This window comes from Tupaia chinensis, unplaced genomic scaffold (genome assembly GCF_000334495.1).
Source record: "Tupaia chinensis unplaced genomic scaffold, TupChi_1.0 Scaffold000066_1, whole genome shotgun sequence".
Taxonomy (NCBI): domain Eukaryota; kingdom Metazoa; phylum Chordata; class Mammalia; order Scandentia; family Tupaiidae; genus Tupaia; species Tupaia belangeri.
The window spans coordinates 9,150,341-9,164,535 of NW_006159525.1; the positions used below are offsets into that span (position 1 = coordinate 9,150,341).

At 36.5% G+C, this 14,195-nt stretch overlaps 1 long non-coding RNA gene across 2 annotated transcripts in view; it reads left to right on the plus strand.

Annotated features, from left to right (window-relative positions):
- LOC102483837 (uncharacterized) overlaps window positions 1-14,195 on the plus strand; it is an 87,741-nt gene that overhangs the window by 52,573 nt on the left and 20,973 nt on the right. The window contains exon 4 of one of the 2 annotated variants that reach the window (XR_001369421.1): window positions 12,613-12,732. The exons of the other annotated variant lie outside the window; for it this stretch is intronic. This is a non-coding gene — a long non-coding RNA (uncharacterized LOC102483837). Of the gene's footprint in view, window positions 1-12,612; window positions 12,733-14,195 lie in introns of those variants that run through there. 2 annotated transcript variants of the gene reach the window in all.

The following is a 14,195-nucleotide window of genomic DNA, read 5'->3' on the forward strand; positions in this document are numbered from 1 at the left end:
CACATAAAAGAGAAAAAAAAAAAAAAAAAAAAGAAAGAAAGAAAGAAAGAAAAAGAAAAATTCATGGCTATTATGTAGGAGATGAATTATTTAGAATTGGTAATAATCATTGTGGAAGTTTTTGTTTGTTTGTTTGTTATGCCATAGGGCATGTACATTCACCCTAGAGAAATAGAGAGAGATAAAGAGAGGGAAAATGAAAAATCACATCCCTGAACCCCCATCCCCCAGAGCAGGATGGTCTCTTCACAATCCCTTCTCCTTCATTATCCTCCTGAGATTTTTGAGCATGCACACACATGCACCTGGTGTGGTTTTCAAACTACCAGATCTGGGATCTGAACCATGATTAGCCAGTGGAATCCTAGGGGCAGCAGGTGGTGTGGTAAATACCCCTAGAAACCTATCTGATACTAAATAGAAAGTAGGCAAGTTCAAACAACAGGTGAGGGTCCTAGGACTAGGGATTACCCAAGTACAGGGGCTGAAAGTGTAATAAATTCACATGATTGTATATGTAGAAGACCCAATAGGATCCATGAAAAAACTCTTCAAAGTAATAAATGCATACAGTAAAGAGGCAGTACACAAAATTAACTTACAAAAATCTATAGCATTTCTATATACAAACAACACGCACATGGAAACAAAATTGAAGAAAGTAATCCTGTTTACCATAGCCATGGAAGTATGATACCTAGGAATAAAACTAACCAAGGAAGTCAAAGACCTCCATAAGGAAAACTATGAAAACCTCAAAAAGGAAATAAAAAAGGACACAAAAAAGTGGAAGGACATCCAATGTTCCTGGATTGGTGGACTGAACATAATCAAAATGGCAATTCTACCCAAATTAATCCACATATTTAATGCAATCCCTATAAAATTACAAGAGATATTCTTCACAGATCTAGAAAAGACAATCATAGAATTTGTCTGGAATCATAAAAGACCCAGTATTGCTAAAGTCATCGTGTGCAAGAAGAGTGGAGTGGATGGCATCTCACTCCTGACCACAAAATATATTGCAAAGCTGTGATAATCAAAATAGCCTAGCATTGGCACAAAACCAGACATGAGTACCAATGGAACAGGATAGAGATCCCAGAAATAAACCCCAAAACATACAGCTAACTGATCTTTAACAGAGGAATGACAGTCAATCTGGGGGGAAAAGGAAAACTTCTTAAGAAAATGGTGCTGGAAAAACTGGGTATCCGGATTTTTGGTAACTGTGCTTCAGATAAGGGACTGATAACCAGAATACACAGGGAACTCAAGTGGCTTACCCAGAAGAAAGGATTAACCTAATTAAAAAATGAGAAAATGAGCTGAACAAACAACTCCCTAAGGAAGACATATGAACAGCCAAAAAGCATATGAAAAAATGCTCAACATCTTTCATCATAAGGGAGATGCAAATCAAAATCACAATGAGATACCACCTAATCCCAGTCAGAATGGTGAAGATAAAAAAGAAAAAAAAAAAAAAAAGATAAGTGATGGAAAGATTGTGGTGAAAGGGGAACACTCCTACATTGTTGAAGGGAATGTAAATTGGTCCAGTCACTGTGGACAACAATATGGAGGTTTCTCAAAGACCTTCAAATAGAACTACCATATGATTCAGCAATTTCACTCCTGAGTATCTACCCAAAAGACAGGAGGATATTCATTTGAAAAAGTGCTTGCACAACTATATTGCAACACTTATTCATGATTGCTAAGACATGGAATCACCTCAAATGTCCACAAACAGATAAACAGACTGAAAAAGCGTAACACATATATTCCATGGAATAATATTCAGCCATAAAAAACAACAAGTCCCTGGAATTTGATAGAAAGTGGATGAATATGGAAGATTTCTTACTGAGTGAAGCAAGTCAGGCTATGAAAGAGAGACATTGTATGTCTCCACTTAACATATACTGACTGTCCACACCCTATGATAGAGACTTAAAGTGTAGAGGACATAAAAGCATTAAAAATTGTTATGGACACTAGAGATAAAGTGGAAAGGGAGTGTGAGAGGGGAAGAATATAGGAAAGGAAAAAATAGAGTGGTAAGACATTTGTGGGACACAGACATGGTTTACGATCTGTTGATGAAGATGTGTATAGTATTCTCAACTGGGCTGGACTGAGGTGTGCATCATCCTGGGTAAAGTCTCTTTAAAATCTAAACGATGTATAGTGATTGAATGTATAAATAGTAATAATAATAATAAAGAAAAATAAATACAGTAAAAAATATAATTAGAATCAAAATAATTTATTGATGGATTGGGCACACCCTGACTCAAGTAGGGTATGAGGTAAAGGATGGAGTTAAACATGATTTCAAGGTTTCTGGTCTAAGAAATGTGGCAGAGAGTGCTGCCATTTATTAAAATGATGTAGGGCTAGATTTGGGAGAGAAGAATCGTGGTGTACCTGTGAGGAATTAGATTGTCAATTGAGTGGTAGGATCTGGAGCAATGGGGTGTGTAAGCATCTGCGTTTCCTCTTCCCTCTCTGTTGTAGTTAACATTCCCTTTGGACACTGCTGATTTTGCTGGGCACATATGCACCTAGGTACCAGGGTTGCAAGATTTTCTTTTGTCTAGTGGATAGTGAAATAAATAAATCTCTATTTTTGTTCAGTATCATCTCTCTTTATCATTTTCCAAAGCAGTGTTTTATTTCGTTTTGTTTTATTTGTAGAGATTTTTGCCTTAGGGTGTGTATGCTCTCCTAAGAGATCTTGGGGATATGCATACATGTGCCTAGAGTGAGTTTCAAGCCACTGGGTCTGGGACTCAAATTGCAGTCAACGATGTGAGAGTCCAGCAACATAACTACTCTGCCATCTGCTGATCTTATCAATGCAGTGTTTTTATGTGTCCCAGTATACGGACAAATCAGAATTATAGCCAATAAGCTAAGTTCAGTATCACCTCTCCTGGTCACGAGGCTTTCTGCTGGGATTCAAGTTCATTTAACCATGTATTTCTTTGGGGTGATTTATTTCACCTTTGGTTCCTATACTAGCTACAGACTGCCCCAGCTAAATCCCTGCTTTTAGTGACAAAAGGTAGACGTCAAGGTGTTGGCAGGATTATTGTCCTTTCTGGAAGTTCTTGAGATGAATTTGTTTCCAAGGATCCAAATCATTTAGATTGCTGGACAGAAATCAGTCCTATGGGGTATAGGACTGAAGTCTGTCTCCTTGCAGGCTGTCAGCTTAGTCATTCTCAGCTTCTCTAGAAGGCAGCTCACACAGCTCACTTTTAGTCTCCTTCCCCTATCTTCGAAGCCAGAAATGAGTCTTCTCCTGCTTCAAATCTCTTGGACATTTCCTTTGTCTTCACATCTCCTCTGCTTACCTCCTCTGACTTCCTCTTCAGTAACCAGCAAGTGAACACTCCCCTCTTCTGAGGTCTTAACGTGATTAGGTTGAACATAGCTAGATAATCCAAGACACTCCCTATTTTAAGAACCCATATATAGTAACTAAACTCCTGTGTAATTCACATAATCCCTTCTGAGGGACTAGATTCTTGTTTATTTTATGACTAAGGGATGTAAATCTCAAGAGGAATTTTTTTATAATCCTATTTACCCAGTGTCTTAGTAGTTAAAAGATATTTTTTTGAGCTGATCTACAAGTTCTTTAGTCTTACATAGATGAGTCTTAATCTCAGCACCTAGAGGCTCAGCCCCAATTTAATACAACAGTGACAATCACAATATTCATTTATTAGTTCATTTATTTAATAAATGTGTTTTGAGTTTGTATCATATTTTGAGCACTAGAGTACAGTCTCAAACCAGATACAGAGATCTTTTCTCGTGGAGCTTCTATGCTAAAGATAATACTTACAGGTGCTATTTTGATGTCTTGAAATTGTTGGTCTGGAAATTGAGAAACTTTTACTGACTATCAGAAGTACAAGCTTGCTTTTAAATCATTAGTCTGAACCTGATAAAAATCTCTGTGTTGCTCAATCTTGCTTCCTGCCTCTCTTTGTCAGTATCTTATCAGTAAAAAGCAGAAATAAAAATGCTCCCCTTCACAATAAATTTTTCCTTACCTAAAGTCTACAACAGAGTTTATACATTTGAAGAGTAATTAGGGATAGAACATACTATATGCTCCAAAAGTATATGGTTCTTCAGCTAGCTAATAGGCAACTAGGAAACTTCTTTTGCAAATAGCAATAACTTTTAAGAGTCTCAAAGCCAGATAAATTGGCATAGAATGAAATTACTAGTCTGTTGGATCATGCTGATTCTACAGAAAAATCTAAACTAATCAAAGTTTTTAAAGAATTGATAGCTACCTGAGAGGAATAGATGAAAAAATAAATTTTGTTCTGGCTTGCTCTGTTGTAAGGTCCTTGATTTTAGCCTGGAATTGAAACACATTTCCAGAAGTGGCTATTCTTGGCCCCTCTCAGACCCCATCTGCCAATCTACTGTTATTCTTTTGTATCTAAATGGTACCATGAACATCTCAAAAGACTGAAAAATTCATGAAAAAAACAAACAACAAACAAAAAGCCATGTAAGCGAATTTATTATCCTATCTCAAAGGATAAGAATGGTTAAGAATGAAAAGAGATTATATTCCACTGCCCACAACCTCAGAAAGGTTGATTTATCTACATTATCTATTTCATTAAAGATTGAGTTCTTTCAACTTTCTGGAAATTATCTATTCTACAAATTGGAGCTATATAGAGAGGGGCCTAATAAACCATGAGGACAGATGGATTTGATTTAGATTGGTCAATAGTTTTGTTGTTTTGTTATTATTGTCAGTTCCACGAATATTAGACTTAATTTAATCTATAATAAAACAAAGGGGAGAATGGAGGGAGGACATAGAAGCAGCAAAATGTCCTCAGGTTTCTAGAGGCATTTTGCTTTATCCATAAATTGATGGAATGGCTTTTCTGACTGAAAGGCAAAGGGCTTGGCAGAATTCCCTAGTTCTGCCAGTTCTAACTGTGCAATCATCTTTAGAAGTGATAAGCTGTTGACAACATGATATTTAGAAATCTGAGAACTTCTCTACTCCCCTTTACTCTAATTTTTCCAATCTTGTTAAAATGAAGGCAAGTACCAAAATCTGATAAAGGCAACTGTCAACTCACTTGAGCAAATATTAATTGACTCTACTAAATTCAATCATGATCTTGAAATTTTCTTAAAGCTTCACAACATTTCAGAAACTTCACACTGAAAAACAGAATTAATACCTAGAGAATAGCATGAAGGTTCCTCAAAGATCTATAAACAGAGCTACTATATGATCCAGGAATTTCACTTCTTGTATCTACCCAAAGGAGAGGTGTACACTCAAAAAAGTACTTGCACATACATGCTTATTGTGGCATTAATCACAACTGCTAGGACATGGAACCAATCTAAATGTTCACAAATGGATGAATGGATTGAAAAATATGGCACATATTCACTATGGAATATCACTCAGCTATAAAAAACAATGTAACCCTGACATTTAATAGAAAGTGGACAAACATGGAAGATTTATTTGTAAGTGAAGCAAGCCAGGATATGAAAAAGAGGCATTGTATGTCCTCACTCTATGACAGAAACAGAAAGATTGGAAGATATAAAAAACCATGGAAAACAATTGCAGATACTAGAGATGATGTGAAAGGAGGGTGGGAAATGAGGGAGGGTGAGAGGAAGGGAATCAAGGGGAAAAAGAAAAAAAGCAAAACATTTAATGGACACAAAAATGGAAAATTATCTGTTGATAACCTCTATGATAATATCTTTTTTCCTCTCTTTAAAAATGTTTAAATTAAGTATTATTATCTTTTTAATATTACATTGAATCACATACAACTTTACAGTGTATTACATTTCTTTTTGCAGCATGACTACTATGCATATCAGTCAAGACAAAGACATTATTATCCATATCGTCATCATCAAATAGCTTTTCATCATTTTTTCTGATTTTTCATTTTTATTATCATTATTTGCTATCATTATTCTTAAAACATTCAATCACTATATATCATTTTGCTTGCAGAAATAATTTACCCAACATAAAATAATTCTCAGACCAGCACAGCTGAGAATATTATACATGTTATCATCAACAGGTAATAAATCATTTCTGTGTCCCATTAATGTCATGCCTATTTGTTCTATTTGTTCTCTTACCACCCTTCTCCATACTTGTCCTTTCTCCCTACCCCCCATTCCACACTGTCTTCAGCATCTATAACTATTTTCACTGCTTTTATGCCCTTCAATATTTCGATTTCTACCATAAAGTGCAGATAGTTGGTATATATTAAGTGGATACATACAATATCTTTCTTTTATATCCTGGCTTGCTTCACTCAGCAATAGAACCTCCATATTCGAACACTTTCTATTGAATGCCAGGGTCTTGTTTATTTATTTATTTTTTTTATGGCTGAATCATATTCCATAGAGTATATGTACCACACTTTTTCCATCCATTCATCTGTGTGTGGACATTTTGGTTGGTTTCACATTTTAGCGGTCATGAATAATGCTGCAATAAACATATATGAGCAAGTGCTTTTGTGACTGAGTTGAAACGCTGAGGAGAACAGCGCTCTCCTGTCCTTTGGGTAGATACCCAGAACTGGGATTGCTGGATCTATTTGTAGATCTTTGAGGAACCTTCATTTTGTTTTCTACAGTGGCTGAACCAGTTTACATCCCCAACAACAGTGTAGGAGAGTTTCCTATTCACCACATCTCCACCATGTATCACTTTTTGTATTTTTAATCTTCATCATTCTGACAGGGGTTAGGTGGTATAACATTGTGGTTTTGATCTGCTTCTCCCTTATAATAAGGAATGCTGAGCATTTCCTCATACGGTTTTTGGATGTTCTATGTCTTCCTTAGAGAGATTTTTGTTCAGCTCATTTTTCTATCTTTTCCTATATTTTAATTGGGTTAGACTTTTTTTTTTTTTTTCAGGTAAGATGCTTGAGTTTCCTGTGTATTCTGGTTATCAGTCCCTTGTCTGAGACATATTTTACGAAAATATTCTCCCATTCTGTTGATTCAAACTTGTTACTGTGTTCTTCGTTGTGCAGAAACTTCTTAGTCTGATATAGTCCCACCTGTCTGTTTTAGGGATTATTGCCTGTGCTTTGGGTCTATTCAGGTTTTCTATGTCCTTCTGATTTAATCTTGGTAGATTACACGCTTTCAGGAATTTTTCATCTCCTCCATGTTCTCTTGTTTGTTGACATATGGTTGCTCATAATATCTTCTAATGATATTTTGTATTTCTAGTATGTTTGTTGTAATGTCACCTGTTTCATCACATATTTGATTTATCTGGTTTCTTTTTCTTCTTCATCAGTCTAGCCAATGGTGTGTTGATCTTGTTAATCTTTTCAAAGAACCAGCTTTTGCTTTTATTTATTTTCTGTATAGTTCATTTACTTTCATTTATTTCTGCTCAAATATTTATTTTTTTTCTGCCTGGCATTTTTTTGCATTTTTTTTTCCAATTCCCATAAGCATGATGTTAGGTTGCCCTTTTGCCACCTTTGCATCTTTTTCTTTTTCTTTTCTAGTTGCTATGAATTTCCCTCTTACAAATGCTTTTGCCATGTACCATAGATTATGGAAACTTGTGTACTCATTATCATTTGTTTCCATAATGTTTTTAATTTCAGACTTAATTTGTTCCATTGTTAAGAAGTCATTCAGAATTAGATTGTTCAGTTTCTTTGTGTTTGTGTATTTTCGAGGAAGTTTCTTGAAATTAATCTTGAGTTTAATTCCATTGAAGTCAGAGAAGATGCTGGAAATAGTTTTAAGACATTGAATTTGTAAAGGCTTGATTTGTGTCCTATCATCTGGTCAATCTTTTAAAAGGTTCCCTGCCAGGGTGAGAAAAATGTATATATTGTGGTCTTAGGGTATAAAGTTCTATAGATATCTATCAAGGCAATTCGATTTATAGTATCATTTATGTCCTGTATCTCTCTATTTATTTTTTGTCTAAAGGAGATAATGGGGTGTTGAGATCCCCAACAATTATAGCGTTGCTCCCTATCTCTCCTTTTAGCTCCAGCAGTCTTTCCTTCACATATTTAGGTGCTCCTGTGTTGGGTGCATAGATATTAATAAATGTTATGTCTTTTTGATGAATTAACCCATTTACTATTACATAACGCCCTTCTTTGTCTCTTCTTACAGTCTTTGTCTTGAAGCCTATTTTGTCTGAAATCAATATCACAAATTCAGCCCTGTTTTGATTTCCATTTGCATGGAATATCTTTTTCCAGCCCTTCACTTTTAGCCTATATATGTCTTTATGCATAAGGTGCATTTCTTGTAGGCAACAGATAGAGAGTTTCTGGGTTTTTTGTTTCTTTTTTTATTTAAAAAAATTTTTTTTATCCATTTTGCCAGTCCATGTCTCTTAATTAGAGAATTTAATCCATTGACATTCAATGTTTCCAGACCTGTTCCTATCATTAAGTGAGCCATTTTCTTGGTTGGTTTTTGTACTTTTATAACAATATGTCTGACTTTTTAGTTTTTCTGGTATAGCACTCCCTTCAGAACCTCTTGAGGAGCTGTTCTGGAGTTGGTAAATTCTTTCATGTTTTGTTTATCCAAGAATGTTTTTATCTTTTTATCTCATATGAAAGATAATTTTGCTGGGTATAGTATTCCTGATTAAAATTGTTTTTTATTCAACACTTTGACTATATTTCCCCATTCTTTCCTTGCTGCAATTTTTCCGCCAATGTTAGCCTGAGGAGTGACCTTTGTAAGTTACTTAATGTTTCCCTCTTACCAATTTTAGTATCTTGTCTTTGTTGTTTTTGCCAATCTGCCTATGATGTGCTTTGGAGAGGATCTTCTTGAATTGATTCTATTTGGGATCCTATGTATTTCTTTGGTCTAGATATCTGAATGCCTTTCTAGGTTTGGAAAGTTTTCTTCCAGGATTTTATGCAATAATCAATGCCCTTATTATTTTCTACCTCTTCTGGGATACCAATTATCCAAATGTTGGGGCACTTGATGGTATCCAGTATTCCTTGTATATTATCCTCATTTTTCTTGGTTATTTTCTCAATTTTCTTGATGCCTTGTTCTAGGTCAGAGTTTTTGTCTTCTACATTTGATATTCGATCTTCCATGTGATCTAATTTACTTTTGATACTTTCAGGGAGGTTTTAATTTCCTGTATCACATTCTTCATCCCTAACAGTTCCATCTGATTCATTTTTAAGGTGTCTATTTCTTCTTTAATATCATGAAAGGACTTCCTTATCTCCTGGAGCTTATTGTCTCTTTTCTCTTACATCTCAGTTAGTTTGGTCACTGCAAATATTCTGAATTGCTTATCTGACATGTCCACGATGTTCGTTGAGTTGTCTGTGGGTGATGTGGGATTGACATTTTTCCTTGGGGAGAGACATTTTGTTGGTTGCTCATGTTTCTTGTGCCCCTATGATTGTTCCTAGTCATCTGGTGGTCTATTGTTCCTTCCTAACTTACTCAAGGTACCTTTGAAATTTCAAATGTGTACACAAGTAGAAAATTGGTGATCTCTCTTCTGGTCTCCCTCCTTGTTGCTCAGCAGTACCCTGCACTGTTGTCACAGGTCCTGGGTGACCCAAAGTCGTCCCTGTTTCTAAAGAGTGGTGAGCCTCCAACTGAGCTAATGAGCTTCACCTCAGGAGCAAATAAAAGATCGCATGATGCGCTATTCAAAACACAGAAGTTCTGAGAGTCTAAAGACAAGTGGAGGGAGGCGATGAGCCACAGGTCCCGGCTATCAGGGCCTGCAGTCACAGGCAGCCTGGTGTCCAGCAATGCCTCTTGAACCGGTCTCTGGGTGGGGTGGAGAGGGGCACAAGTTTATTTTAATGTTCCGAGACACAAACCCGAGGTCCAAAGGCGCGTAGGAGGGGGATGAGCCAAGGGTCCCTGTTGTTAAGGCCTGGCAGCTGCAGGCCTCAAGTAGACATTTTTAATGTGAACCTAAAACATGTCAGAACAAGTTCCAGCTTCTACCCCTACCCCCTTTGCCACTTCTCTCCCATGGACTTCATCTCTTCCAAATTCATGCTCAAAAGTCCACTTGGAAAAGCCAAACATTCCAAAGGCTAATATGTGTCCAAGGCTGGCTACTTGGAGATGGTCTCCATTTGATATGCCAAAGCAACACAAGGGCCCTGACAGGATCAGGAGATGCCCCTTTCTCAATTTATGCCTGCCCTCTGTCATTGGAGATTACCTGAACAGACATCTTTAAAGGCTTTTTTGAAAATATTTGTCAGTCTCTGCCTCTGACTTGTACATCCAAGATACTCACCATCATTCCCATGTAGTCTGGGGTCATTCCTAGAGAGAAGGGAAAGAATTCTAGAGTCTCTCCAGCTCCTCCATCTGTTGACCTCCCCTAATCAAAATTCTTTTCCCTTGACAAGCTACAAAATAAATACTGTGTAAAAAGAGTCTGACTCCGTTATTGAATGTTTGCTGATGGCCTTAAAGTTTCATCCCTTCATAATCCCTTCTTCCCCACAAATTAAGTGTTGTGCACCCTCCTTTTATGCTTATAGGAAATTCGAACCACACATAGGAACCTCACCTCTTAATCACAATAAAAACCTCAAGCCAATCTTTCCGTACATGCTCAAGACATTTGGTCAAGCTTGCCCTGATGTCTGCAGAAGCCATAATTAGTGATAAATAAATCACTTGTTTTTGTGGTATGTATAGGGAATTATCAGGCTTGATATCCCATTCCAATTTGAGGTAGGTATTCATCCACCTGTACAAGGCTGGCTACAACAGATTGCATGTGAGTGTACCCATCTGCAGCTGGCCTGACATAATATAATCATAGGAACACAGAATGACAGAACTAGGAAAACATGAACATGAGCTGACTGAACTCCTTCATTTGACTTTACCTTTAATTTTTATTTTTGCCATATTAGAAATAAATGTAGTTTTAAAATTGAAGTAACAGGACCAGCAGTTGGCATAATGGCTATGTCACTGGACTCCCATGTAGTTGACCATAGTTCGAGTCCCAGACCTGGTGATTTAAACTCAAGCCGGGTGCATGTACTTGAGTGCCCAAGATCCCTTGAGGAGAATGGAGGAGAAGGGATGTGGTGTGGACATCCCCACTAGAGGGTGATTTCTCACTTTCTTTCTCTCTGTCTCTCTATGTTTCTGGCAAGTGTCTTGCCCTATAGCAAAAAAAGCCTCTCAAAAGAAAAAAGTTGAAGTAACTTGGAGCCAGCAGGTGGTGTAGAGGTGAATGTGGCTGGATTCCCACATTGCCCTTGTGTAGTTCAAGTCCCGGTCCAGACAGCTTGAAAATCACTCTAGGTGTGTGTGCATGCATGACCAAAATCTCAAGAACAGAATGGAAGAGAAGGGATTAAGGCATGGCCAACCCCCACCCCTCCCCAGGGAGTGTTTTCTAATTTTCCCCTTCTATCTTTATTTCTGCCTCTCTCTGGAAAGCACAAGCATCCTATAGCAACAAATAAATAAATAAGTAGTTCAACACATTGTAATGAAAAAGTCATTATCTTCCTTGTACTTTGCAGTCAGATATATACTCCACAGGGATTACTTTAAATTTAAATTGCAGCTCTTTTATATGAGAGATATACCCTATTTTTAAACAAATTGCTTTAATTATTATTATTATTATTTTAGATTTAAATATACTTAACTTTCTACTTGGAAGGTGAGAATTTAAATTTTTTATAACCTCACAATATCCTTACCATATATTCTGGTTCAAATGACTCTTTCATAGTTTACTTTAATAATAGCATATTTAGTGATTGACTATTTCCTTTTTATATGAGGGCCTAAAGTGAGACCCAGAGAGCCAGTTCACAAGGTTTGATAGTCTTGAAGCATTTCTCTGATGGATGTTCATGATCTAATGCTCCTCATTAGAATATGGAGATACTTGGGCCATCCTGTGGTATGGTGGCTAGGGTGGCTAGATTCACATTGCCAACTGTGTGATGTGAGACCCAGACTAGCAGCTTGAAAAACATTCTGGGTGCATGTGAGTGCATGCCTAAAATCCAGAGATGAGAATGGAGAAGAAGGGGTTGTGGCATGGCCATCCCCTCCAGAGAGAGGTGTTTTCTTTCTTTCCTTTCCTCTCTTACTGTTTCTCTCCAACAAACACATGCTCTACAGCAAATGTTTTAAAAAATAAATAAACTGGAGCCAGCAAGTAGTGTAGTAGTTATGACACTGGGCTCCCACATGGGTGATTGCAGGTCAAGTCCTCGATCTGGCAACTTGAAACTCATGCCAGGTGCATGTGTGTATATGTGCCTAAAATCCTGAGAGGAGAATGGAGAAGAAATTATTGAGGTATGGCCATACCCCCTCCCCCCTGGGATGATTTCTCAACTTTTTTCTCTCTTTCTCTGTCTCTCTGATGAGCACACATGCCCTATAGCAAAAAATCTCTTGATAAATGAATGAACAAATTTTAAAAAGAAGTTAGGGTTACCTGCTATGTACTATTACTCATAGAGTGCTCTAAGATTTTTGAACATTACCTTGTGTCCTTCACAGTCATCCTCCTCCTGGATAATGGAATACTAGACAACTAAAAGAAGAGACTGAGGAGTGAGACATTATCTCCTCAAGTAAAGTAGTTGACATTGGAAGAAATAAAAAGCATAAAGTGATGTCCAGGCAACCAGAAATCAGTGTGAGGAGAAAGTCCTGATCAGAATTTACTGTGTGTCTTCTGGTGACACAGAGACTAGAGTGTGATTTCATCAGAAAAATAAATTTTATTTTTCCTTTTTTTAAAATGAAGAATGTATTTATTTTCTAATGCATTAAACCTTAAGAATACATTAAATAGAGTGTGGGCGCTCAGTATATATTAAGTGGGGACATCCACTGATTGACTAAAGGATATACAAAGACAGTAAATGGGTGTAAATACCAGATATAGTGTATGTGGAAGAGTAGGGCCTGAGGAAGCACATTTAGGAGAAAAATATGAAGGCAAAGCATTAATGGGATAAAGAAATGTGGTATTATCTGTTGAAGATATTTTATAGCTTTATCAACTGGACTAGGGAGGAATGTTCACATATTGAAATATTCACTTTGTAAGCTAAATAATGTGATTGAATGTATAAAAGAAAATGAGATAAATAAATAAGTTATGGATGAACCTTAAGTGTATACATCTAGGTGAAAGAAAACCTGGAAAGGCTACATACTATGTAATTCCAATTCTATGACATTCTGAAAAAGACAAACATGTAGAGATAATACATAGCTCAGTAGCTGCCTGAATTTCTAGGGTAGGAGGTAGACAATTAAATCAGTAAAACACAGGAAATTTTTACAGCATTACAACTATTCCATAAGAAATTATAATAGCAATATATTAACATTATATTATCTGTATGATGTTATAATAGTAAATACATAACATTACTTTAAAATTCTGAGAATTTTACAGCACAAAGAGTAAACCTTAATGTAGGCAATTAAAACAAAAAGGTCAGGGTATCCCAGGGAGGAATTTAGACTGTGACAGGAGACTATGTATTACAAATACAGTCATGTGTCACTTTATGATGAAGATACACTCTGAGAAATGCATTGTTAGGCAGTTTCATCATTGTGCAAACATCAGAGAATGAACTTCACAAACCTAGATGGTATACTCTGTTGCATACCTAGACAATATGGAAGAGCCATGTGTTATTTATGGGATGAATGTCTCCCACGTAGTTGGTTGTTGACCAAAATGTCATTAAACAAGGCATGACTATACATGAAACTACCACAGTGAATGGAGTAGGAGGAAAAGGTGCTGACTAGTATAACTTTCGAATCTAGAAGTAAAGTCTTAAGACTGTAAGTCAAAAGAATCTGTACAATACTCTAGTTGATAAAGTCGTTTCCCCTGGAATACGTCTCACTAATTGAAATACAGCTATACATGTATTCTGGAATTAGACAATTATGTAAATAAATTATAAATAGTGTGTGAAAAAAGAATACATGAAATATATTAAAATATGTTGTTAAAATATTACTGTAAAGCAATAGTTTAAAGGAAATGTAGATTGGATTTTCCCATTCTTCAAAACACTGGTTGTCGGAAAAGTCATGACTCATTTTTGCAC